Raw genomic sequence first — 25,895 nt, forward strand, 5'->3', positions numbered from 1 at the left:
TATCATGCTACTCTGTTCTGGCTTAGAAAGTTTATGTTGAAAAATCCCCCTACTAGCCTTATGGGTTTTCCCCTGTAAGTTACTGTCTTGTTTTGCTGCTTTAAATTTTTTTTCTTCATCACTATATTTTGCCAGTTTAATTATTGTATGTCTTGGTGTGGATCTGCTTTTGTTGATTTTGAGTTCTCTGCACCTCCTGGATGTGGATATCTGTTTCCTTCCCCAAATTAGGGAAATTTTCAGCTATTATTTTTTCAAATAAATTTCCTGTCCCCTTTTCTTTCTCTCCTTCTGGAAATCCTATAATATCAATGTTAATACGTTTGATCAAGTCACTGAGTTCCCTAAGTCTGTACTCGTTTTGTAAAATACTTTTTTTCTGTCTTTTGTTCAGCTTAATTACTTTCCATTGCTCTTTTAGGTTATCATTTCATTCCACTTCTTCTTCCAGCCTGCTGTTCGTTCCATCAAGTGTGTTTCTCATTTCATTTATTCAGCCCTTAATCTCTGCTATCTTATTCCTTATCCCAGTGTTAAAGATCTTACTTATGTCTTCCACTCTTTTCTCAAGTCCAGTGAGTATCCTTAGGATCATTACTTTAAATTCTTTATCAGGTATGTTACTTATATCTGTTTTGCTTAGGTCTCTGGTTGTGGCCTTGTTTTCTTCCTTTATTTGGGATAAATTTCTATTTCTTCTCTTTTTGTCCAAGTCTCTGTGTCTCTTTCTGTGTGTTAGGAGAGTCAGCTGTGTCTCCTGTTCTTGAGGGTAATGGCCTTAAGAAGAAGAGGTCCCATAGTGCCCTGCTGTGTAGTGTCCCCTGTTGCCCAGGGCCTGGCACTTCCAGGAGTGTCTCCATTGTGTGCTGTGTGTGCTCTGCTGTTTTGTCCTGCCCGCTTTATCGTTTAGGTTAGTCATCTGCAGAACCTCTCTGCCCTTTTAGGCAGTGTTTGGTCCCTGGCCTGAATGTGGGGCGTGTTCTAATTACATGTGTTCTGGTCTGTTGTGAAATGAGACCTGTTGCCACCATCAGCAGAACCAAAGCCCTAAAACTCCTGTATTGGGAGACATGGTGTGAATAGGAGTTTGGGCCACTCTTCTTGGGGAGGGAGCCTGCTGTGCTGGCACTGAGGCAAATGTAACTGTGAAGGGCATTTCCAGTGATGTTCTGGGGGGGGGTGGGCGGGGAGGCTTGATGTATGCAAGTTAGGTAGAGAGTGTTGGTGCTGTGCTGGTTCCTGCAGGTCATCTCTTGCTTATGCTGAGGGGTAGGAGACAGAAATGGCATGAGCTAGTTTCTTTGTTCCTTGAGGGGGTCTCTCTGGAATGTGCTCTGAGATGAGCAAATAACCTCCGTTCTGTGTGCCCCAGGCACTCTTCAGATCACTGTTTCCATGCTGTATGTCTGTAGGTTGTTTGCCTGCGCTTTCTCTAAGAGCATCGCAAGGCTCTCTTGGCTCTCACAGAGCCAAGCACACTGACCTTTAAAACTCCAGATGTTAAGCCCTACTGGTTTCAAGAACTTACAAAATTTGGCTCCTTTTGCTTTCCAAGCCAACTGCTATGGGAATTGGTTTTCCCTGTGTGCTCCCCTATGTGCTAGTTTATCTCTTGCCCTTCTTGGTGACTGCCGCTCCCTCCCCACCATAGCAGCCATGATCTGTTTCTCTTCCAAAATGTGTCTCCATACTTCCTACTTTCTTTGTTGTGTCCTCTTCTCTACCTTTTGTTGTGGAGTTTGTTCTCCTAGTCTTCAGGTCAATTTCTGGGGTATTTATGATTTTGATAGTTACCTGGGTGTATTCAGGAAACCAGATGACTGTAGGGTCCTCCTCCTCTACCACCATCATCCAACCTTCTCATACGTTATTATTTACATATCTAGAAACTGATGTATATTTTTTTATTATTTTCCATGTCTCTAATCTTCTTGAACATATGGAACAGTTTATAATAACTAACTTAATATTCTTGTCTTTTCATTGTTACATCTGTGTCAGTTGTGGTTGGATTTAATTGATTGATTTTTTTTCTACCCCTCTGTAGGGTTTGTACCTTTCTGCTTCTTTGTATGCCTAGTAATTTTTTATTAGTTTCCAGACATTGTGAATTTTACCTCGCGTGGCGTTGTATATTTCTGTTTTACTAAAAATGTTGAACTTTGTTTTAGTTTGTAGTTAAATTACTTTGAAACAGCTTTGTCCTTTCTGTTCTTGCTTGCTAAGATTTGTTAGGTAGATGCAGAGCAGTGCTTAGTTTAGGGCTAATTATTCCTTACTACTGAAGGAATATGTTTTTGTGTGTTCTACCAGCACCCCATGATTCATGAAGTTTTCCAGTCTCGCTGCTAGGAACAGACACTATTACTGGCCCAATATGAGTGCCTGGCACTGTTACCTTTTATTTGGGGGGGTTATTTTTTCTCAGGCTTCAGGTATTTTTCTCACATGCATGTGTTGATTAGTACTCAAAGAGAACTGTCTATAGGAATTTGCTTGCTCTCAGTGCTGCACTTTGATTCTCTGTCCTCTTTACTCTGTGAGGTCCGTATCCATGTTTTCAGCTCAATGAGTCCATCATTCTCCATCTTCATTCCCCTTCTCTGTACCTCAGCCTGGAAACTTCCTCAAGTCAGTAAGTTTGGTCATTTGTGGGGCTTACATAATTTGTATCTTGCCTCTTGGAGATTAATGTTCTTTGTTGCCTGTTGTCCAGTGTCTTGAAAAAGCAATGACATTTATTTTCTTCCTTTTATGATTTTTTACAGGCAAGAATGTAAATCCAGTCCCTTTAACTCCATGTTATTTTTCTTTACTGGAAACAGAAGTTCTGCCTATTTATATTTAAATTAGTATCTTAGAATTTTTAATTATAGTTGACATATAATATTATATATTTCAGGTGTACAACATAATGATTCAGCAGTTATATATATTACTAAATGCTTACTATAACAAGTATAGTTACTGTGTCACCATGCATATTTATTACATTATTACTGACTATATTTCCTATGGTGTAATTTTTAATCCCCATCACTTACTTATTTTATAACTGAAAGTTTGTACCTGTTGATCCCTTTTCACCTACTTTGCCTATCTCCCTCTCCTTTCTCTGGCAACCACGAGTTTGTTCTCTGTATTTTCGAGTCTGTTTCTGTTTTTTGTTTGTTCATTTGTTTTGTTTTTTTGGATTCCACATAAAAGTGAAATCATATAGTACTTGTCTTTCTCTGACTTATTTTACTTAGCCCAGTTCTCTCTAGGTCACCCATCCAGGTTATCACAAATGACAAGATTTCATTCTTTTTTATGGCTGGATAATATTCCATTGTGTACATGTATCACATTTTCTTTATCCATTCACGTATCAGTGGACACAGGTTGCTTCCGTATTGTGGCTATTGTAAATAATGCTGCAATGAATATAGGGGTGCATATATTTTTTTGAATTAGTGTTTTTATTTTCTTTGAATATCCAGAAGCAGATTTACTGGGTTGTATGGTACTTCTGTTTTTAATTTTTTGAGGAATCCCCACACTGTTTTCCACAGTGGCTGCAACAATCCACAGTCATACTAATAGTGCACTAATGTTCCCTTTTCTCCACATCTTTACACAGTTGTTATTTCTTGTCTTTTTGATAGTCATTCTGATTAGTTTGAGGTGATATGTCATTGTGGTTTTGTTTTGCATTTCCCTGATGATTAATGATGTCAAGCATCTTTTCATCAGTCTCTTGACCATGTCTTCTTTGGCAAAATGTCAGTTTAGGTCCTCTGCCCATTATTTAATTGGGCTGTTTATTTTTCTGGCATTGTAAGAGTTCTTTATGTATTTTAGATATTATCCCCTTATTAGATGTACATTGGTGAATATCTTCTCACATTCAGTAGATTATCTTTTTTGTTTTGTTACTGGTTTCTGTTGCTGTGCAAAAGCTTTTTAGTGTGGTGTAGTCCCAGTTGTTTAGTTTTCTTTTGTTTTCCCCTTGTCTAGGGAGACATGCAGAAAAATATTACTAAAGCTAATGTCCCAAGAGTTATTGCCTATATTTTCTTTTAGGTGTTTTATGTTTTCAGATCTTAAATTTAGGTCTTTAGTCTGTTTTGAATTTATTTTTGTGTGTGATATAAGAAAGTGGTTCAATTTCATTCTTTTGTGTGTAGCTGTCCAGATTTCCCAGCACCATTTATTGAAGAAACTCTTTTCCCCATTATATATTTTTGCTTTAAATTATTTTTAAAAAAGAAAATTCATTTTCACAGTTGCACTGGCCACATTCTAAGTATATTAGGCCATGTATTGTTGTATGTAGTCTCATACATATATTAAAAGCTCACATAAAAACTGCAATTAGCTTTTTTTACATAAACATTATTGTGTTTATGTTTAAATTAGGTTTATGTATCTAGCTTTTATTTAATTAAATTAATTAATTTATTTGTCAGAAAGAGGGAGGGTGAGCATGTGTGCACAAGCAGGGGGAGCGGCAGGCAGAGGGAGAAGCAGACTCCCCGCTGAGCAGGGAGCCTGATGTGGGACTCAATCCCAGGGTCCTGGGATCATGACCTGAGCCAAATGCAGGTACTTAACCGACTGAGCCACCCAGATGTCCGTGTATCTAGCTTTTTAATATTAAGAGAAATCTAGCTTTTTAATATTAAGTTAAGTTTATATTACTTATCTAGTGGATTGTGAAACTGGGAATGGGTTTCAACTTCAGTGCTTTCTTTAAAAAAATCTACATTATGTTGTCTTCCTGTAACAGAGTGAGAAAACTCTCTCTTGTTGGGTCATGTTTTATTTTGAATTTTTGTCTGTTTCTTAGGGCAAATAGGATTCTGATTGATGATGTTCTGGATCCTTTATATTCCCAGGATTTAGACAGTGCTTTGCATGTAGTAGCTGTTTAAATACTTGTTCATTCAAGAAATATTTGAGCACTTACTATGAGCCTGGCATTTTCTTTGTGATATGTGGATGAAAGACTAATTTGTGCTGCAAACCTAATAGACTGTGAGTATCCATTGTTTCCATAGAGAGGCTACAATACCCTAAAAGTAGAGCGAACCTATATCCTGAAAACTTAAACTAGATTTCTAGTTATTTCACCAGGTAAGATGGCACAACTGAGCTGCCTTACAATCAGTCCAGTGGAAAAATAGTTCTTTCCTTTCCCTAGTGACTGTCAGAACTATTTCATGTAGAGAGCAAAGTCTCTAATGGTTTGATGAGCACTCTTAAAGATCTGTGAGGTGTTAACTGCCTGGCTTCATGAAAAATGGAAGTAAGAATCCAGTTTTTTTTTAAAAGATTTTATTTATTTATTTATCTATTTATTTGAGAGAGAGAGAATGAACGAGCAAGAGAGAGAACATGAGCTGTGTGGGGGGCCCAAGAGAGAGGGAGAAGCAGACTCCCTGCTGAGCGGGGAGCCTAATGCAGGGTGATCCTGATTCCGGGATTCCAGGATTATGACCTGTGCAGAAGGCAGACGCTTAACTGACTGAGGCACCCAGGCATCCCAGAATCCAGTTTTTATAGGAGAAAAACCTTCCGCACATAGGAGACCATTTTCTTCCAAGAGTCTAATCCATTGTAAATTGAAGAATTGGAGACAGTTTAATCAGACTTGGCTGTTCAATCTACTTAATTGTTGAGAAAAAATTTTACATTCAGGTATCATATGTCTACGTTATTGAAATGGTTATGTGTGTTATCACTTAATAACATTGTTTAAGAAAAGGTTATGTTTTGGTGTTGGTGTGAGCAAATACTGAATTAGATAAAGTTCACAGGCCATCTGTTTCATTTCATTTTGGTCTTAAAAAGAAATAGTTAAATCCTCGTTCAGTTTTTTGAAATGACAGAATTAATCTGAATAATCACAGTAAATATGCTGTAAAATATAGTGAATATCTCTTTTGTCAATGTAATCACTATCTCTGAGTTGTAAAGCTAGAAAATGCATTTGTTAAATATGTAATTTATTTGTATTCTGACTTATCCCCAAAAGAATTTGAGTTGGACATATTCCCTTGTTGTAGAAAAGAAATGATTAAATTAAAATATACTAGCTACTCATGGATTTTTCAAATAGGGATTTTACTAATAATAACTGGATTATGGAATTTGGTTTAGTCATTTTTACAGTAAAATTCTATTTTTAAGTAATTTCAAAAGTCTTACAAATGCATAAAGCAGAATTCCAGAGATGTGATTTGATATTTGAGGTATTTTGGTACTTGTATCCAAAATTACTTTTGTTAACCCAAAACTGTTTTATTGTGCCTTATCCTAATTCTTTGAGATTTAAACTGTTCTTTAATGTGATATAAAACCTTAGTTCAGTAAATAAGTGCCTGTTCTGTGTTAACTGCTTCAAGGATGAGAAAGATGTATTGCATATGGTTAATATAGTTCCATATATCTAAGAAGAGAGACTATGTATAATATACTATAATAGTAATTCTAATACAAATATAAACCTTTTGGTATTCTTGTAGACATGTTAGAAAAAATACTGTGAAAAAACTTAATGAATAAATGGGTTAACCCATCTGTCTTTTTCCCCTTGTGTATCTAACCTTATTATTAAAATAAAAACCACCAGAGTACAAGATACTATAGTTATATTTGTATGAGCAGTCTCAAGATCTTAACAGTATAATATCTAGCACAGTGTAGTCAAATACATAGTATTATTCATGTAATATTAATATTTGGGGAATGAATGTCTGAAAACTGTTCTTCTTGAGGCTTTGTATTAGTAATAGTTAACTTACACTTTCCATCATTTTCAAACTGCAGGCCATTACCCGTTAGTGAGTTGAGAAAACATTTTAGTGGATGTCATACATCATGATAAATGCAACAGAACAGAAGCTATGAAAATGCATCACATGTACTTATAGGATTGTTTTTATAAAATTTTAGTTTGTTATATAAATGCACATTTACATGCACTAGGTAGTGATATAAAATGTATTTAACAGTGGATTGTAGTAAAAAAGAACAACAGCAACAACAACAACAAAAAAACCCCAAAAACCTTTGAAAGCCATGATCTAGAGTTAATTTTAGCTGCCAGTTTCTCTTTACTATTTTGTAAGGTGTGAAAGTGATTGGATTTGCACATCTGAGGTGTGATGGGTTTGGTCTTTGTTAATGCTGCGTTGCAAAATGCTTGACACTATGGCTTAAACTCCATTCCAGATTACTGTATTGGATAAAAGGTATGTTACAACTGTTTTTGTTCTAGGTAGCCTTTAGTCTTTTGGGTCACTGACCTTTAACTTGCGTTAGACATCTTCCTTTAAAGAAAGAGGGTAGCTTCATTGACATTGGAAACAATTGACATTTCTAACCATATCAAGGAAAAGATTCCAGAAACATGAAGAGAGAAACTAGAATGTAATTTTGTAAAACCAAAAACCAAAAACACAGTATCACAGAGGAGAAAGTTCTTCCAGTTAATGATGTAACCTACCTGCACCTCAGTTTGCAAAGAAAAAGGAGATTGTTGTTACTTGATTTCTCAGGTTATTTTCTGATAGAAAATTTGGAACTTTTCAGACATCTTTACCTCTCTTTTAGCTCTGAATTCCATTAAATATTTGGAATGATATTATGAACAACTTGACTTTCAGGAATTCAGAACCCCTAATAAACTGGAAACGAACTGCATTCATTAATTTGTGTGGATTTAAATAATTTTCCATGAGCCTGTCTAGTCTGTTTGACAGAGTTTATATAGAAGAATTAAATGCTCATAGCCTGCATATTGGAAAAAATATCTTAGAACTTTCCTTGAAGTGAATGTTTCTTTGAAGCAGATTTAATTTGTGTCGATGTGTCAAGGCCAATGTTTTTCACTCCCTGTGGAATTATTTTTTGATATTGTAATGAAAATCAATTGCAAAAGATAAATTCAGCATTTAAATACTCTTTACTCTGACTTTTATTTTCTAGGAACACATACAGTTCTTAAAATTGAGGTTATTTTCAGAATCTTAGAAGGTCATTGCCTTCATCACGCTTTTTCAGTGCTTGATTTTTGGATTTTACTGTTACGGTATTTGCTGTTAACCTGAGAGCTACTTGAGCGTAGAAAGCACAGTTTATTCAATATGGGAATGTGGGGTAGTATAAGTTGAGTATAGATGAAAAAATAATTTCTTTAGGTCAGAAGTATTTTACATCTGGAAACATGCACTTGAACTCTGGCTGTGATTTTTCACATGTGCCATTTATTAGCAAATATATTCTTTATGAAATTTTGACAGAGTATACTTTACAGCCTCTAACTTTCAGAGCCTTTACTCTTTCTTCCTAAGGAAAGCTTTAATTCTAGGCAGAATTTAGCTTTGTTTGTTCAAATAAGGTGTTAAATCTTCAGTCAGGGTAGGGGACATTCTTAACCAAGGGATCACACCTGTATTTATATTTTTATTTTATTTTTTTAGGAAAGTGTTTTGAGATCTATGAAAAGGGAGAAGTCTTTGATCAAATTTCAGTTGGACTCAGGGTTTTATTTAATTGGCTTTCATACTTTAGGACATCTGCTTTATAATAAGAAAGGAGGTTCCCACCCACAGTTCTTTCTCTTCCTCTTTAGATGCAGCTATTTATTTTGAAGTGTCTCTGGTTCTCCATGAATTGGCAGATACTGTTGATACCTTGTATTACAGCAAGTAAAAATTGTTATGATTGTGACACAGGATATTCCCTGTGCCTTGAGGAGGAAACAGGCCCAGTTTGAACATTGTTCATGTATGTATCATAGGGTGCTGCGAACTTGGTTCCCTGAGAACATGAGATTGCCATAGCAACAAAGGCTCTTTCAAAGCAGAAATCTTGGCAGAGCGGTTGGGTCTCTTGAAGTGCTGGGTGTGTTGATAGGAAAGGATCCAGTCAACAGTAAGCGTACAACTCTAGGCCAGCACGAGGAAAATAAGCATTTAGTTTTTAGCTTTAACTTGAAAGCAAATATATTTTGAGTTTCCCCCCAATGCTAATCTTAGCTCCAGACAAATATTTATATGAGGTTTTCTTTTCACATGTATGCTGTTTCAAGAACGTAAGTTCCCAAGCATGTGCTATATGACATTTTGGCTGGGCTAAGATTGTCTCTATTTTTGGAAAAATCAGTGTGGTGTAATGCATTCTAATATTAATGCATTTTGGTATTAAAAGCAGAGTAGATAAAAATCATTAAAAATTACTCAGTTCAGAGTTTGGTCTTGTTTAAAAACTAGTAAAAAACAAAAGTAAATCTTCACACTCCATGATTTGCCTGCAGTTCTCAAGATCCTTATTTTACCTAACCAGAGCTTTCTCTCTGTTCTACACCCTGAATCTCAGTCTTCATCATGGTTTTGCTCTTGTGGCTGTTCTTGCAGCTTCTTGTTTATGTGTTTTTGTGTTGTGTGCTAGACTTACTTTCTTAGTAATAAGCTTTTTGTTGGTAGGAACTGTGTCCTCCACTCTTGTGCCTTTTAAGAAAAGACAAGACACATGGTTAGGACCTAGTAAAAGCTAGTTTATTGATGGTTTTAATTTGAAATATGTCGATCAAAAAATTATATTCAAATAATAGACTAGCCTTTTAATAGGTTGTATATGTCAAGTCACCGTAGATAGTGTGTGTTCTTGAGGATACTATGTTATTTTTAATGCTTGATCCCAGGATGGATAATAATTTGTATAGATTTTTTCCCAGCCATACTTCTTCATCTACACTGATGAACTCAGAAATTATTTGGATGACTGTTTTCTCAATCATCCCAAGAATGATATATATAATTGGTATCATTTTAGATGCCTTAGGAGAGAAGTGAATTCAGTACATACAGTGAATGACTTACGGTATGAGGGCTTAATTCTTATGTGGAATCACATTTGGAAATGGGATATATATGTCATTTCTATATTATACTCAGTTACCTCATGTATGGATGACTTGTTTGAATTTTTCCGTATGGTACTTCTACTATTCTCTTCTATTATGTATTTTTCTAAGAAATAAAAGCTGGTAAAACTTTTAAGGAAAGCTGTTCCAGGGACCAGGTAGAAGTTTTGCCATTTTGATTTGTTAGAAGCTATTGAAGTGATAACCCTGTTTTAAGCACTACTACTGTCTGCGAATATAAAATACAGTTCCTACTTTTTAGGCTAGTTGAAAAGGGAAAAATTTTGGTGTTAAACTTGAAAAAAATTTTCTCCCTTTAATCTAAGAATGAAGAAGAAGATAAAATCTAGCTGCTGAATAGGTATTTAAGATTATTTGATTATTTTATTATCCCATCTGAAAAAGAATCCATTGGTTATTTGCATGCATTTTATACCAAGAAGTGTTAAGCTTCATCCTTTATATTTAAAAGTAATTATTCATTAAAGAAGTATCTGAAGTATATAAGTTCAAAGTTCACATTTAGCTTTTTACCTTTGTTTACTGAGCAGGTTTAGGGGAAATGCTCAGGGCCTTGGGGGGGGTGCCTGGGGTATTTTGGGTCAGATAAAACTTCAGGGATATTCCCCATTCACAGGATATTCCCCATTCACAGGATAGTTATTGTTCAAGTGGAGTAAAGGAGCTCTTAAAATTAGCTGATAGGGAAAATGATTTGACAGTTGAGGATTTACATATTGTTTGTCACTGTTTCTGATAGTATAAGTTATATTCAGTTGAATTTTCTTAAAGCAACTTTGTTGTAGTCATTTTTGAATAAAATATTTATAAAATGCATTATGAGTTTTATTGTTTTCTTAAAGCTTACCAGATATCTAGCTTTATCAGAATTATAGTCATGAATATTTATTTGTTGTACTTTTGCTCTAATACAGGGATATTTATTATGATGAAGGTTGATAGGATTGTTTGGTTCTATGGGAATCTTTTTCTGATTTCTGTGCATGTATATATATATGGCATTTTTATTTTTTATTTCCTTATTACCAATAGTAATTTCTTAGCTTGTCAGTTTTTAGCAGGACTGAGCAATTTTTGGCTTTTATTATACTGTATAGTCTACTTGGTTCTATAATCTAACCTGCTAAAAACTGACTAGGATTAAAATGAGGTAGGTAAGTTGTAAAGTCTCTTGTTAAAATCAAGAGACTCTGTTGGTATATGAAAATAAGCCAGGGAATGATTTTCACCTCTCTTGTGGGGAAGAGTGCATGAGCTTTATTTAAGCTTTTTTCTAGCTTCTCTGTTTGCCTCTGGGTATAGTTGATTGCAGTCACTTGATATGTGGCTACGAGATATACAGACTGTTGTGATTTCTCCTTCAAGTGACTTTGATATTAAAAGCAATTTATTAAACTTTTTTCTTTCATTTAGCAGCAAAATTTGAAAAAAATAAATTATTTATATATATTAAATGTATTTAAATATGAACTCAACCAATTGTGAATTAAAGGTATATCAAGTAGTTAGTAAATAACAAATGTTTTTGGCATAAAATGGATTAAGTTGGTTTGGATTTATAATTATTGACAGTGATTACTTCATTAAACTCTAATATGCCCTGACTAAGGAACATTCTTTTGAATACCATCTAGCCTTTTCTGGTGGGAAGAAGCCTTTTTGTAAATGTAAAGGAAAATAAAGAATATTTAAATCATCCCTTTTGGTTATTGAGAGTAGAGATTCAATTGCTCAGTTAAGAAATAGTTGTCAAGGACATTCTTTGGTACTGGATGAAACATAGTTTACAAATATGATGGGTTCTGTGTAGTTCCTGAAACTTGTGGCTACTATATGAACTTTTTTAAAACTCTGGCTTCCTTTCATTCTTCTGTGTTTATCAGTCCGTCTAGTAGTTCACTGAGTGAAAAGGATAGAGTTGTGTCTGCCAAGGCCCAGATGTGCCTCTTTCCTCACTGTGGCACCCTTGGCTTTTTGCTGAGTTTTATGTATGTATAAGGGAGTAGGCCAGGTTCATGGGAGAGGAAGTAGGGACCAACTGATTAGGACTTGTTCTGGGTTCAATAAAAGTTCATAAAGGGAGAGAAGATGTTCATTACCTAGGATGGGGTAGGGAGGCGCCCTACTGCAGGTTTTTCAGCTCAGTCTCACTGCAGTGAGAGAAGGAGATCAAGTATCAGGGCAGATACTCTATCCATTGGAGCTCTTCTTATCTGAGGAACTTGAACACAGTAACCATAGTGGAATTGCTTAAAAAAAAAAGTGAGCGTTGTTTCATATTAAACTAGTTAAGTGGAGGAATTTCTCTTTTAGCTAGATTAAAAAAATATCAATTTTTTGAGCTACTCAGTGATTACTAAATGAGAATATAATTTTGATCCCTGTTGGGGCACCTGCCTGGCTCAGTCAGTAGAACATGTGACTCTAGATCTCAGAGTCATGAGTTCGAGCCCCATATTGGGTGTAGAGATTACTTAAATAAATGAATAAATTAAAAAAAAATAATTTTGATTCCATTTTTTTTGGGCTTGTGTTTAATTAGGAATAGTTGAGAAAGCTGGCCTCCATTATTTTCTTTTGGATCTATTCATAATATTACTTTTAGAACATGAACCAAGAAAAGTCAGATTGCTTTTCAGTCAATTTGAAACACATAGGAGCCATTTGGAAGTGCAGCAGCATGGCTTTGACTTTTACTCTGACTGAAATGGGAAGCCATTGGAGGGAATGACATCTCATTTAATGTTTTAAGAGGATTACCCTGGTTGCTGTGTAGAGAATAGGGTAGAAAGAAGAGACCTGTTAGGAGGCTAAGAACATGTGGTTAAATTTGAAATATATACTGAACGTAGAACTGATGCAACAGAAAGAATAGTTACTCTTAGTTGAGAACGAAGAAGACTAAAGGAGTAGGTTCCTTTTTTTTTTTTTTTTTTGATCAACATATGCTGGTTGCTTTAATTTTTCACTTTAAAGACAAGACCCAAATCAAAACCTTTGAACTTATACTTTTCAACCTGAAAGAGTCAAAGAATAGCTACAGTTCTAAAATAGCATCAGTAAAGCCCAGTATTAACGGGCTATACTGAAACAAGGTGTAAAATATAAATCTCTTACTTTGTACTTAATTTGAAGTGTTGCCACTGAAATCAATTAACAGATGTTTATTCTGAAAGATGATACTATGAAGGTTGGAGACTCAAATGCTGATAATGGTTATTCAAAATTAAATTTATGGAATATCCAGATAATAGGTTTAATTGGAACTTATAGACAGTTTTGAAATACTCATTAGCAACAATTTTTTAAAGACATAGAAGGCTATTTATATAATTGGGTGTTTTAAAATCATCTCCCTTTAGTGCTTTCAATTGTCACATGGTCATTAAGCAAAGACCCAAATAATTTCAAATGACCACAGATACTATTTAGGCAAAAATTCTCATGTGTCAGTATTTTTAATGTTGTGTACATCAAATTATAGTGAAAAGATGACCAGAGACAAGATGCAATCCCTCTGTTTTCATGAGTAGCACAACAGATTACAGTAAACCGAGTTTATATTCCATCATCAAGTATGGTTCTCCCATTAGTTTACTTTGTGACAGGTCAAGAATATCTTCAAATCCAATAGTCCCATCATTACCCTTCAAAATATCCAATGAAAGATTTGATGTTGGAAGAAATGGAAGATGCTGAATCTGCTGCACTGCCTTAAATTTCATTTGTAGTTTTAGTGGAGCAAATAGACCATGGATGTTTCTCAGTGTGGAAAAATTCATTTTATCTTAGTTGAGCTGGAAATTTTTTTCTGATAATTCAAGAAGATGACTGGGTGAAAGTTCATTTTTCATACAAGGAAAACTTTTTCCAAGAAGATCATGACTTTCAAAAGGTCCACTGGTTGAAAGTTCAGTAATTGGAATACTGTCCCTTAACTGAGATATAAGTCCCCTGGCATTCATGTTCAGCTTGCTCTGTGAGTAGCCCAGTTCATTTTTTTAGGAAAAGGATTGGGAATCCACCTTTAGACATGTTAAATACCTGTTAGACATCCAGCTGGAGATATTAGTAGGTAATTGAATATTCTGGTCTGGAATGTTGGTAGAGAAGTGAGCTGGAGGTTATCCTCTTGGGGACATCTGAATATATGGAACTTAAAGTGATGAGATCAGAGTGAATGTACATGAAAAAGGGATCAAAAGACTGTGTATGCACTTCAACATTTACAGGTTGAGGTGATGAGCAGGAGAGACTTAAGAAGGCCTGTCCAGAAATACAATAGGAAAACAAGGCAAGTATGGTATCAGGGAAGGTAAATGAAGAGAGCGTTTTAAGGAAGAGGGGCTGCTAATAAGAGTATTAAATGCAGCTGATAAGACAATTAAGATGAAGATGACAAATTGACCACTTGATTTAATAATTTGGAGGTCATTGGTGACCTTGAAAGGAGCAGTTGTGGTAGACTGGAGGGAACAAGAATCTATTGGGAAGAAGTCCGGGAGAGTGGAAGTAAAGAAATTAGAGAGAGCAAATATAGGCTCTTTATCCCAGAATTTTGCTCTTGTGGGAAAGATAGAAAAGGGGCTGTCGCTGTGTGATGATGGGGAGAGGTAAGTGGGTTAGAAGTAGTTTTTAATTTTTTATCTCTTTTGAGAGTTAATATAGCATGTTTATAGGATCATGGAAGTGAGTTAGAGAGAAAAAGAACTGACGTTACTGGAGGGAGAGGAAGAATTGCTTGAGCTGAGAGGAGGATAGATCAAATGCACAGGTTGGGGGAATAGGTTTGGCTAAGAACAAGGGCAGCTCATGGTAGCAGGAGAGAAAGTGAAGTGCATTAAATTATCAGCATGATTCATATTTTAGAAATATAGAAGTATAAATACTGTTACAGTCTTTACTACTTTCTCCCTACATGACTTTTATTAAATATAATAATAAACCTGTGAGTATCATGATAAAATTTGTATTGAAAGGTGTGGAGGAGCTGTAAAATGTTTCTACTTAAGAAAACTGTCGAAATATGTTTAATTAAGTAATTTTGCCCTTCATACAAAGTGAGTGTGTGTCTCTGTGGTTATTAATTGATGGACAAAAATTTGAAGGTAATTTTTGTAAATCAGCATATCCTAACGTGTCTTAGCTTGGTTATTACATTAGTAGTGTAAATAATCATTGTCAATTTTATGTGATTAGACCAGTTAGTTTTAGCATGGCCACTTAATGGTGACTGACTATAGATGTGGTGTGAGTTTCTTCTTAAGAGTTAGATATACAATGGAAGGAATTTTAAACTACAACTAGTCTGTCTCATTTTGTAAGTTAGATTTTTGTTTAATATCATGCAGACAGAACGGTGTAATAGAATAGGAAAAATGAGCTAGAGACACGAGAACATACGGAAATTTGGCACACGATCTATCTGGCACATCAGAGCACTATGGTAAAATGGGCTTTTTAAGAAATGGTTAACCATTTGGAAAAAAGATAAAATTAAATTCATACCTCATATACAGAAAAACGTAAATGGATCAGAGATCTCAATGTAAAGAATGAAACTCTACAAATACAAACAGAAGACATGGATGAATTCTTCTGTAACCAGGGTATAAGGAAAGGTTTTCTCTATGACTCAAAATCTAGATGCAACAACAGGAAAGGCTGATAAATTTGACTCTGTAAAAATAAAAAGTAAGACTTTTTTATGGCAAAAACAAAAACACCCACTAATAACAAAGTCAATAGATAGATACAAAACTGTAAGAAAATATTTGCATTATCTACCACAGATAGAGGACTAATATGCCTCCTACATGAAGAACCTTTAAAAATAGAGGGTGAAGAGAAAAGACCAAATTGAAAGAGATGCAATAAGCAAAAGAAATGGAGAGTTTTCATAAAAAGCTGTAAAATTTTTCCTTATTTGAAAAGATACTCACTTTCACTTGCAATAAGAGAAGTCCAAGTTAAAATTTACACCAAGATGCCAGTTTTCACTTGAGATTGGTAGAAATTTTAAAGTACAACCAAATACTCCGTTAGCTGTGAGGAAAGAGGTATTTTCATACTTTGTTGATGGCAGTGCATACTAGTATTTTGATATGATTGTACCCCACTTTGATGCAGGACAGCTCAAGAAGTGACTTCCTTCCAGAGCAACAGGGCAAGGTATGAGAAGTGTTTATTATCTGAGGCACCTTGGGACATACATCTGACCCCTCCACTTGGTCCCTTCTTCTCCCCACAAATCCCTGAGATCAGAAAGAGGTGGTAATTCCCACCCCCTTTCTTCCCATTTTGGGCCTACCTTAAACCTTTATGGTCTCTCCTACCAAGACTGGCTTTTGAGAGGCTAAAGGCATCTGTTTGTTAAGGAATACAAACAATCCTTTCCCAAGACAGCAGGACTACAACATGGGAATCCTGTTTTTGGTTACAGGAAACTGAATATTCACTAACTCTGTCTTCTTATATTCCTTTGGTAGCAAGTCATAGTCTCTCTTTCAGGGTTAATGGATTCGTCAGGCATGTGAGAGCAAAGGTCAGGTGATTGGAAAGACCAAAATTAGTTCACCAATTAAATAAAATTATCCTCCTTAACTGTGGTTTGCATAAGGCATGCATTATATGTATGTGTGAAGAGAAATGTTTTGGGGACATTTAATCTGTGGAATATATCAAAAAGCATATGTACTTAGAATGAATAGAAACTATGTGCTATGTAAATACAAACTTTCCACATTAATTCACAACCATTATATCCTGTACTCTTGTGTGTATGCATTGTTGATTAATATTTAGATCAGTGATGCCACAAGGAAAGTTAACTATTCTGAACTCACCAGTGCCCTGATTATATGTCATCACATTCAGAGTTATTTTGTTTGTGGTTGTTATGAGAGCTGGAATAGAAGGTGATGTGGCAATTTATAATAATAATAAAAATCAAGTTAAGAGATGAATTATGTTTTGGTGGCAAGGTAAAATGGTACGAACTGCTTTGGAAAATAGCATGGCAGTTTCTTAGGAGGTTAATCAGAGAGTTACCATATGACTTAGTAATTCCACTCCTAAGTATATACCCATGAGAGTTGAGAACATGTCCACTCAAAAACTTGTATATGAGTGTTTATAGCAGCATTATTTATAGTAGCCAAAAAATAAGCCAGAGGTCTGTCACCTGATCAACGTATAAAGCGTTGTATATCTATACAATGGAGTATTATTCGGTGTTAAAAAAAACTAGACTTCTGATACATGCTACAACATAGATGAACTTTGAAAACATGCTAAGTGAAAGAAACCTGTCACAAAAGTTCACATTATTATATGATTCCTTTATAGGAAATGTCCAGAATCGGCAAATCTGTAAAGATAGAAAGTAGATTAGTGGTTACCAAGGCCTGGGGCAGGGCAGGTAATGGGCAGTAGATTGGAGGGGGAAAAGGGGAGGGACAGTGAATGGATATGGATTTCTTGGAGGTACTGTGTGATGAAAATGTTCTAAAATTTGATAGTGGTTATTTGATGTTTGCACAACTGTGAATATATTAACTATTGAATTGTACACTTTAAATATGTGGATTGTGTGGTACGTGAGTTATATGGAAGTTGTTATAAAAGAAGTGAGTTACCTTTGTGTAGTGACTAACAGTAAGTTTTTTTCCCCATCACTAAAATGTCTGTGACGCATTCCTGTGCATTACTGGTGAGAATGTAAATTGGTATAACAAGAGAAGGAAAAAAAAAAAGAGAGAAGGGACTTTGGTAGTATCTAACAAAACTACATTTGCATTTACTTTTTAAGATTTCATTTATTTATTTGAGAAAGAGAGCATGAGCAGGGGAGAGCAGCAGAGGGAGAGGGAGAAGCAGGCTCCTTGTTGAGCAGGGAGCCCGATGCGGGGCTCGATCCCAGGACCCTGAGATCATACCTGAGCCAAAGGCAGACGCTTAACTAACTGAGCCATCCAGGAGCCCCTACATTTACTTTTTGACCCAGCAGTTGCACTTCTGGCAATTTACCCTGAAGATCCAACAATGCAAGTATACATATGGACAAGATTATTCATTGCAGCATTATTTGTAATTGCAAAATACTGGAAACAACCTACATGTCAATACAGAAGAAAGTGATAAAACTGTAGTGCATCCACACACCATACAGGTATAGAAAAGAGTGAGGCAGGGGCACCTGGGTGGCTCAGTCGTTAAGCGTCTGCCTTCGGCTCAGGTCATGATCCCGGAGTCCTGGGATCGAGCCCCACATCAGGCTCCCTGCTCGGCGGGAAGCCTGCTTCTCCCTCTCACACTCCCCCTGCTTGTGTTCCCTATCTCGCTGTCTGTCTCTGTCAATAAATAAAATCTTTAAAAAAAAAAAAAGAAGAGTGAGGCAATCTCTGTGAATTGATAAGGTGTGATTTCTAGGATTATATGTTTAAGTATATGGTCAAGCAAAATACAAAAGAGCAGCCATGCTATACAATCTTATTTAAGAAAGAAGGCAACATAAGAAAATATACATATATCTGCAAATGAAATACAGGAAGAATAAACCAGAAACCGCAGACACAGTGAGTAAAAACAGGGTAGAAAGAATGAGGGGTGGGCATGGGATTAAAGTAATGAGGTTGTGACATTACTGTGTATTCCTTCTTGTATGATTCTGACATTTGGAACTACGTTAATGTTTCATATGTTTAAAAGAATCTGTAAAGTTAGAAAAAAAATGAAAACAAAAATGGACTAAAACAGAAATGAATGAACTCAACTAAAATGAGTACCATAATTACATGTGGGTTGGGGGAGGATACTAACACAAGTAACTTTATTTTTTTAAAAAGGTTTTATTTATTAGAGAGCGGGGGGTGGGGTGGGGGCGGGGACAGATGGGGAGGGAGAGAGAGAATCTTAAGCAGGCTCCACGCTTGGAGCCTGATGTGGGACTCAATCCCAGGACCCTGAGATCATGACCTAAGCTGAAACCAAGAGTTGAATGCTTACCGACTAAGCCACCCAGGCGCCCCAACACAAGTAACTTTAGAACATAGTATTTGTAATGCCTCCAGGTTGAAGACAAAAAGAACTCTTAAAAAAATACTGAACTCTGGTTTGTTAGGCTTTCTTTTTTTGTGTAGAGCTCTGGGTCACCAAATCCAAAAGTATATTCTTTGTATACCAGGTTTGAGAAAATAGCAAATAAGTATTTTATGAATAACAGAAGCCAGATTGCTTATTGTGGAGAAGACACTTTTAAATATGAAAAGGGGAAGGCTGGAAGGACAAAATACTATAGTGTTCAGTTAGAATTTGAAGTATCAATATAAACTCATCTTCCTTTCTTCCATGCATTCATGCATCCGTCCATCCGTCTGTCCATCTAAGAATGTTATAGATGAGATGTATGTGTGTATACACAATACATATGAATTTATTTAATACATTTCTATACCAACTTCCCTTGCACAGATCTTCCTAGATGATTTTTTTTTAAAAAGATTTTATTAATTTTACAGCGAGAGAGGGAACACAAGCAGGGGGAGTGTGAGAGGGAGAAGCAGGCTTCCCGCGGAGCAGGGAGCTCGATGCGGGGCTTGATCCCAGGACCCTGGGATCATGACCTGAGCCGAAGGCAGACGCTTAACGACTGAGCCACCAGGCCCCCCTTCCTAGATGATTTTTAGTTAATAAATTTACCATTGACTAAACTTGATAGGTAAGATATTATGAGATTATTTAGATGCTATTTTTGTTTTTGTAGTTGAGCCATTTACAGAATATATTTATTAAATACATTTGCTAAAACATTAGACTTCTGACTCTTTAGTTGTGAATAGTAGTGACCTCTTTAAAATATATTTGGTTTAATTTTGTAAAGGTTCGTTCAGATTTACTTTTAAGAAAAATGTTTGCAATACTGCAGTAAAGGACCTCCTTTAGCAAACATTTTTAGCATACATGCAAGTGGAAAACATGTCTGTAGCTGTCTTTTGTGATTAATAGATTAAATTCATTTTGACATTTGGATTTATGTACCAGCATGTAGCTTGTGGCCATGATCTAATAATAATTAGGATATGGTAACGGGTCATTTTAAATAGTAGTAATCAATATGCTTTTATCTGTAGTTGACAAAATATAGTCTAAAGCAAGAATTAAAGATGTATTGGAATTTGCTAGTAAACCCTACTTTTAAAATTATATTAAAAATATATAATTATATGTATGTTTATTATACTTTGTATATAGTCATACTACTATACTGTGAGGGAAAAAAACATGTGAACTGTAGGTATTTTAATGATTGCCAATAAATGATGTAATAATTGAATTTTGGTGATTTCAAGTTACTAGAATTCATCGTAAAAAAATTTGAATTACCTAATAAAGTCTGTTTTTCTCTACAATCTGTGTGAAAATGTTAAAATATGCTAGTAACAAAAAACTGGCTTTTTGTTTCCTACTATTTAATATGAGGTAATTCTAAGCATTTATGGCAGTTAACTGACAAACAGCCAATTGTAAATAACTATTTTAATAAAAGTTTAGAATTCATTTTAAAGAAGTTTTTTTTTTTTTTTTGCATCCAAATTGAGGTCTCTGCACATTAATTTCTCATTAAAAGTAATCATTGATACTTGGAAAAAATGGCCAATCTCCTATTTGAGGCAGGAAATTTTCAAAATAAGCCTGAAACATCTTGTCTTACGAGATAATAAGGAAGCTTCAAAGACTACAGAGTCTTGTCAGAAAGACTCAGGGTCCAATTTGAAGAGCTTTCTACTGGTTAAAAATGGGGCAATCTGAGCTTTAATAAAGATAGTATACAATAGATTAAGATACAACATATATATTTAAGTACGTGAGTTCATAATGGCTCCTAAAAATTACTGGTCCTACCGGTGGGGGATGCTAATAAACCAATCATTATTTTGAAAGTGGAAAGATTTGAATGTTTATCTTGCCTTTCCTCTAAGATCAGTACCATTGGGCAACTAAATAGTAGATGAAAAGTTTCTTTTTATAGAACTAATTCTAGCTAACATATGGGAAAGGAATTATAAAATTAGAGTATCAACATTTTTGTAAGCCCTAATAAAATAAGGAATATAATTGAACATTGTGGATACTGACACCAGAGAAAGACAGCCAGAACATTTGCCTCCTGGTAGAAGACAAAATACTATCCGGGGAGTAGTCTTGCTCACCACCCCCCAGAAAAAAAGAATTGAATTTCAATCTGAGAAAATACCTAAATTCAACTACTAACTTACAGAAAATGTTAAATAATAGCAAGTAGATATAATCAGAAAAATCTAGACTGTGGTAAACTTTAGTAGAACAACTTACCAGTTTCTTTCCTCTCCCCCATAAAAATCTCAAAGAAAAAATGTGAAGGGAAACCTTTTAAAATTTAAAATAATTAACATTACATAAAATTAAAAATTCAAATTCTCATTTGCGCTAGCCACATTTCAGGTGCTCAACAGTCACATGTGGCTAGTGGCTACCATATTGGACACTGCAGATATATAACATTTACATTATTGCAGAAAGTTCCGTTGAATAGGTAAATTAGTTTCATGGGCTTCCATAACAAATTACCACAAACTGGGTGGCATAAAATAACAAATTTATTCCTTGACAGTTCTGGAGGCCAGAAGTTCAAAATCAAGGTGTTGGCAGGGCCACACTCCCTTTGAAGGCTCTAGAGGAGTATACTTAACTGCCTCTTCTAGCTTCTTTTGACACCTTAATGTTTCTTGGTTTGTGGCAGCATACCTCCAGTCTCTGCCTCCATGTTTGCGTAGCCTTTTTCCTTATGTCTCAGTGTCTCAAATTTCTCTTTCCTTTTTCTTATAAGGACACCAGTCTTTGTATTTGGGCCCATTCTAAATCCAGCGTGCTCTTATCTTGAGATTCCTAACTATATCTGCAAAGACCCTGTTTCCAAATAAGATCACATATTCACAGGTACTGGATGTTAAGACTTGGACATAATTTTTTGGGGAAAAATAATTTTAATGTACTATAGTTGTGCTACTAAAAATTAAAAGGGATTGAAGAGACATATCAAGCAGATGCAATGCTTGGACTTTATTTGGATCCTGATGCAAACAGATTATAAAATTAAAAATTATGAGATGATTGTACATTTGAATGCTGGCTATTTATATTAAGTTTTTGTTAACTCTTTCATGTAATAATGATATTGTGATTATGTTTAAAGAAAGAGCCTTTATCTTTTAGAGGTACAGCAGTATTTACAGTTGAGCTGAAATGTTATATTGGAGGTTCTTCAAAATAATACAGAAATGAGGAAGTGGGGAGGGATATAGATCAGGGGCTGTAAGCTACACCCTATTTAGCTTACAGCCTGTTTAGTAAATAAAGTTTTATGGGCACATAGCCACACATTCATTTACATACAGTCTGCAGCTGCTTTTTGGATACAGAGGCAGAATTGAGTGATTGGAACAGAGACCCATGGGCCTACAAAAACCTGAAATATTTACTGTGTGGCATTTTATGGAAAGTTTTTTGACCCCTGGTACAGTTGAAACAAGGTAGGACACGTATTGATAATACTTAAAACCTTTTTATATATGTTTGAAATTTTCCATATGTTAAATTTTATGAAAAATAAATTTGACTATTGGTCTGATTTTAGAGTAAGAAAGAACTAAGCCTAAAAAAGAAAAACTCAGGGCACCTGGGTGGCTCAGTCGTTTAAGCATCTGCCTTCGGCTCAGGTCTTAATCCTAGGGTCCTGGGATCGAGTCCCACATCTGGCTCCCTGCTCAGCGGGGAGTCTGCTTCTCCCTCTACCCTTACCCCCTGCTCGTGATCTCTCTCTCTCTCTCTCTCACTCATTCAAATAAATAAATAAAATCTTAAAAAAAACTCAAAGGAAAAATATGAAAAGATTTTACTCTATTAAAAAACTATCATCTGTAATATTTTGTCTTAAACTCTGAAATGAATATGGTAAGATGTTAACATCTGGGTGGTGGCTACATGAGTTTTATATTATTTTGTATTTATATGCTAGAATATTTTTAATTTAAAAAAGCCAAACTCTATGTATAAATCTAAGTTAAAATGTATAAGGTCAAACTACACATTTGGGAAAGTATTTGTAGTATATAACAATGGGTTGAGAGCTGTAATACATACAGAGCCTTTAAAAAGTTGTCAAGGGAAAAAAATATCTCCCTGTTTAGAAATAAAGGACACATAGATGGCATTTGCCAAAGAAAGGCAACTGGCCAAGGTGCATATGGGAAAAATGGTTTAAAAAAGAGAGAGACCATAATTAGAAAATGGCTAATTAAAAAAAATTGGACACTCTCAGAATAAAAACTATATATATATAGAGAGAGGGTTGGGGGAGAGAAGGAGGGAGGGAGATGGAGAGAAAGTAAACTGTAAGTATACATATATAGTGAAGATGGTAACTTTGTTGTTTTTTGAGACTATTTTGGCCAGTTAATTTATTTTGAATGTAATATTTTAGAGTAAGCTGAAGTTTGTAAAATTCAACAAATGGAAAAGGGGTAATCGATTTTTGGTAATTGAGTTTTTATTGGTTAAATGTTAGGAAAAAAATTTTTTTAAAAGATTTTATTTATTTATTTGACCGAGAGAGACACAGCGAGAGAGGGAACACAAGCAGGGGGAGGGGAGAGGGAGAAGCAGGCTTCCTGCGGAGCAGGGAGCCCGATGCGGGCTCCATCCCAGGACCCTGGGATCATGACCCGAGCCTAAGGCAGATGCTTAACGACCGAACCACCCAGGCGCCCCAAATGTTAGAAATTTGTTTGTACATGTTTTTAACATCTTGTCTCTACTGATTGTTGAGATACTTCTCTAGAGGTTCTTAGACTTTGGCAACACATCAGAATCACCTAGAGGGCTTGTTAAAACAGATACTGCTTGACCCCATCCCCAGAGTTTTTGATTCCGTGGATTTGGGTTGGGGCAGAGGATTTGTCTTTCTAACAAGTTCCCCAGTGATCTGATGCTGCTAGTTGAGGAAACCTACTTTGATAACCACTGCTCTTCAATTAAAAAGAAAACAGAAAAGATATATTTATGTGTAGCATCTAAGATCTGTCTCTGATGCACAAGAAAGTTTTTCTCTGTTTATTAGCAGTTAAATGTGTATGAGAAAACATTCGTTTGTTTTATAGAGAATCATTCGGAACCTTCTGTTTGTAACTTACACCTTCTGTTTGTAACTTACACAGCTTTGGTATATAGGTGATTTCATTGGCTTAGGTCTAGCTTTTCTGAATAGAACTGGGATTTTTGTAGTGTAGTGTATCAAATAGCAGAGTTATTTAGATGGATGAGAGTGAACTTCAGAGTAAGTGGAAATAGTGAAAAGAGCAAGTGGTGTAAAGAAAAAGTGTGATTCTCCTCATATAAAATTAGGCAGGCAAAACAAAATATATTTTTAGGGAAACATATTTGGTAAAATTATTTTCAAATAGCAAGGGAATGATAAAGCTTAATTCAATGTTGTGGTTACCTCCTAGGGGATAGTATACATGCATGATATAAATAATTCTTTTTTTAAGAGTATTGAGTAAGACTAATAAAATACTAAAGTAAAATGCTGTATTTCCTATAGGGAAAAAATCTGAATGGAATAAAACTTCCTTAGGCTCTTTAGTTGGGCCTGCTGAATAACCTAGGCCAGCACTGTCTGATAGAATTTCTGCAGTGATGAAATTTTTTTATCTGTGCTGTCAAATATGGCTAATAAGCATTTGAAATATGGCTAGTTCAACTGAGGAACTGAATTCTGAATTTTAATTATTTAAAATTTATATATAAACAGGCACACTGTGCCTGGTATCTACTATATTGGACAGTATAACTCTAGGCACTTTAGAACATGGGTTTTCCCTTGAGTTCTTAATCTATTAATAATTCTCCTATGGAATATTCAGTTTTGGTTTGCTCACATTTTTCTTATTAGGTCACTGATTTTTTACTGTTATCTTGTGTTTATTGACTCCTGCTTCTGCTTCTTGTGTTCAGTGGTAGCAGTTTGATTTACTTTATCATGTCTTATATTCCTAAAATGAGTCTTCAGAATCAGAAGCTACTGTACTATAAAGATTATTGAAAGCATAGTAGTATTTACTCATACTATTATTTGAAATTCTTACAGAATCACTTTTTTTGTATGTCACAGTTTTATTACTTTGATTTTCTGTTGACTTTATTTAAAATATCTCTATTGACTTTTCTGAGCCCCCAAGCAAAATTCTTTTTAATTAATTTAGTTAATACGTTGAATCATTCAGTAAGTATTACTTATTGTGAACCATGCATTCCTAAGAAATGGGGAATGATAGAGGAGATAGACTCTGACTTATGATGTGAATATATTTGGAAGTATTTTTAGGAAGCAGAATGTACCTGAGATAAACACACTGAATAGTCATCTAAAATAGCTGGAGGAATAAGAAAGTATATGACTGGGAAACAGAATATATAAACAAAAATGTTTATATATTTCTACTTTGTTATTTTGTCACTTGATGGTAACGGAGATTATGATCAAAATTCTTAGCACTGTTCCTATTACTATGTAAATGTTTTGAATTTTTAATTTGCACAATATTATATTTCAAAAAGGACTTATAGTAGAGAAAGAACTTAAAAAAAAAAAACACAACCCAATTGAAAAAAAAGAAAAGGATCAAAGGAGACACTCCATCAGAGAAGATCTGTGACTGGCCAGCAACACTTGTAAATATGCTCAATGTCATTAACATTGTTACCAGAGAAATGCAAATTAAAACCACAATGAGATAACATCGCATAATGATTAGAATGGCTAAATTAAAAACAACAATAACAGCAAATGGTAATTCCAAGTGTTCCTGAGGATGTGGAGCAATTGAAACTCTTCATGTTGCAAGCAGAAATGAAAAATGACACT

The 25,895-nt window shown here is 35.1% G+C and overlaps 1 protein-coding gene and 1 pseudogene across 4 annotated transcripts in view; one reads left to right on the forward strand and one right to left on the reverse strand.

The window, feature by feature from the left end:
• The window catches only part of TCF12 (transcription factor 12), a 372,079-nt gene that overhangs the window by 38,186 nt on the left and 307,998 nt on the right, over positions 1-25,895 (forward strand). The window lies entirely within an intron of this gene.
• Positions 5,463-17,790, reverse strand: LOC116640220 (annotated as a pseudogene). The gene has a single exon (XR_004300999.1). The product of XR_004300999.1 is annotated as a proteasome maturation protein-like (transcript).

Source organism: Phoca vitulina, unplaced genomic scaffold, assembly GCF_004348235.1.
Source record: "Phoca vitulina isolate PV1807 unplaced genomic scaffold, GSC_HSeal_1.0 scaffold20, whole genome shotgun sequence".
Classification (NCBI taxonomy): Eukaryota; Metazoa; Chordata; class Mammalia; order Carnivora; family Phocidae; genus Phoca; species Phoca vitulina.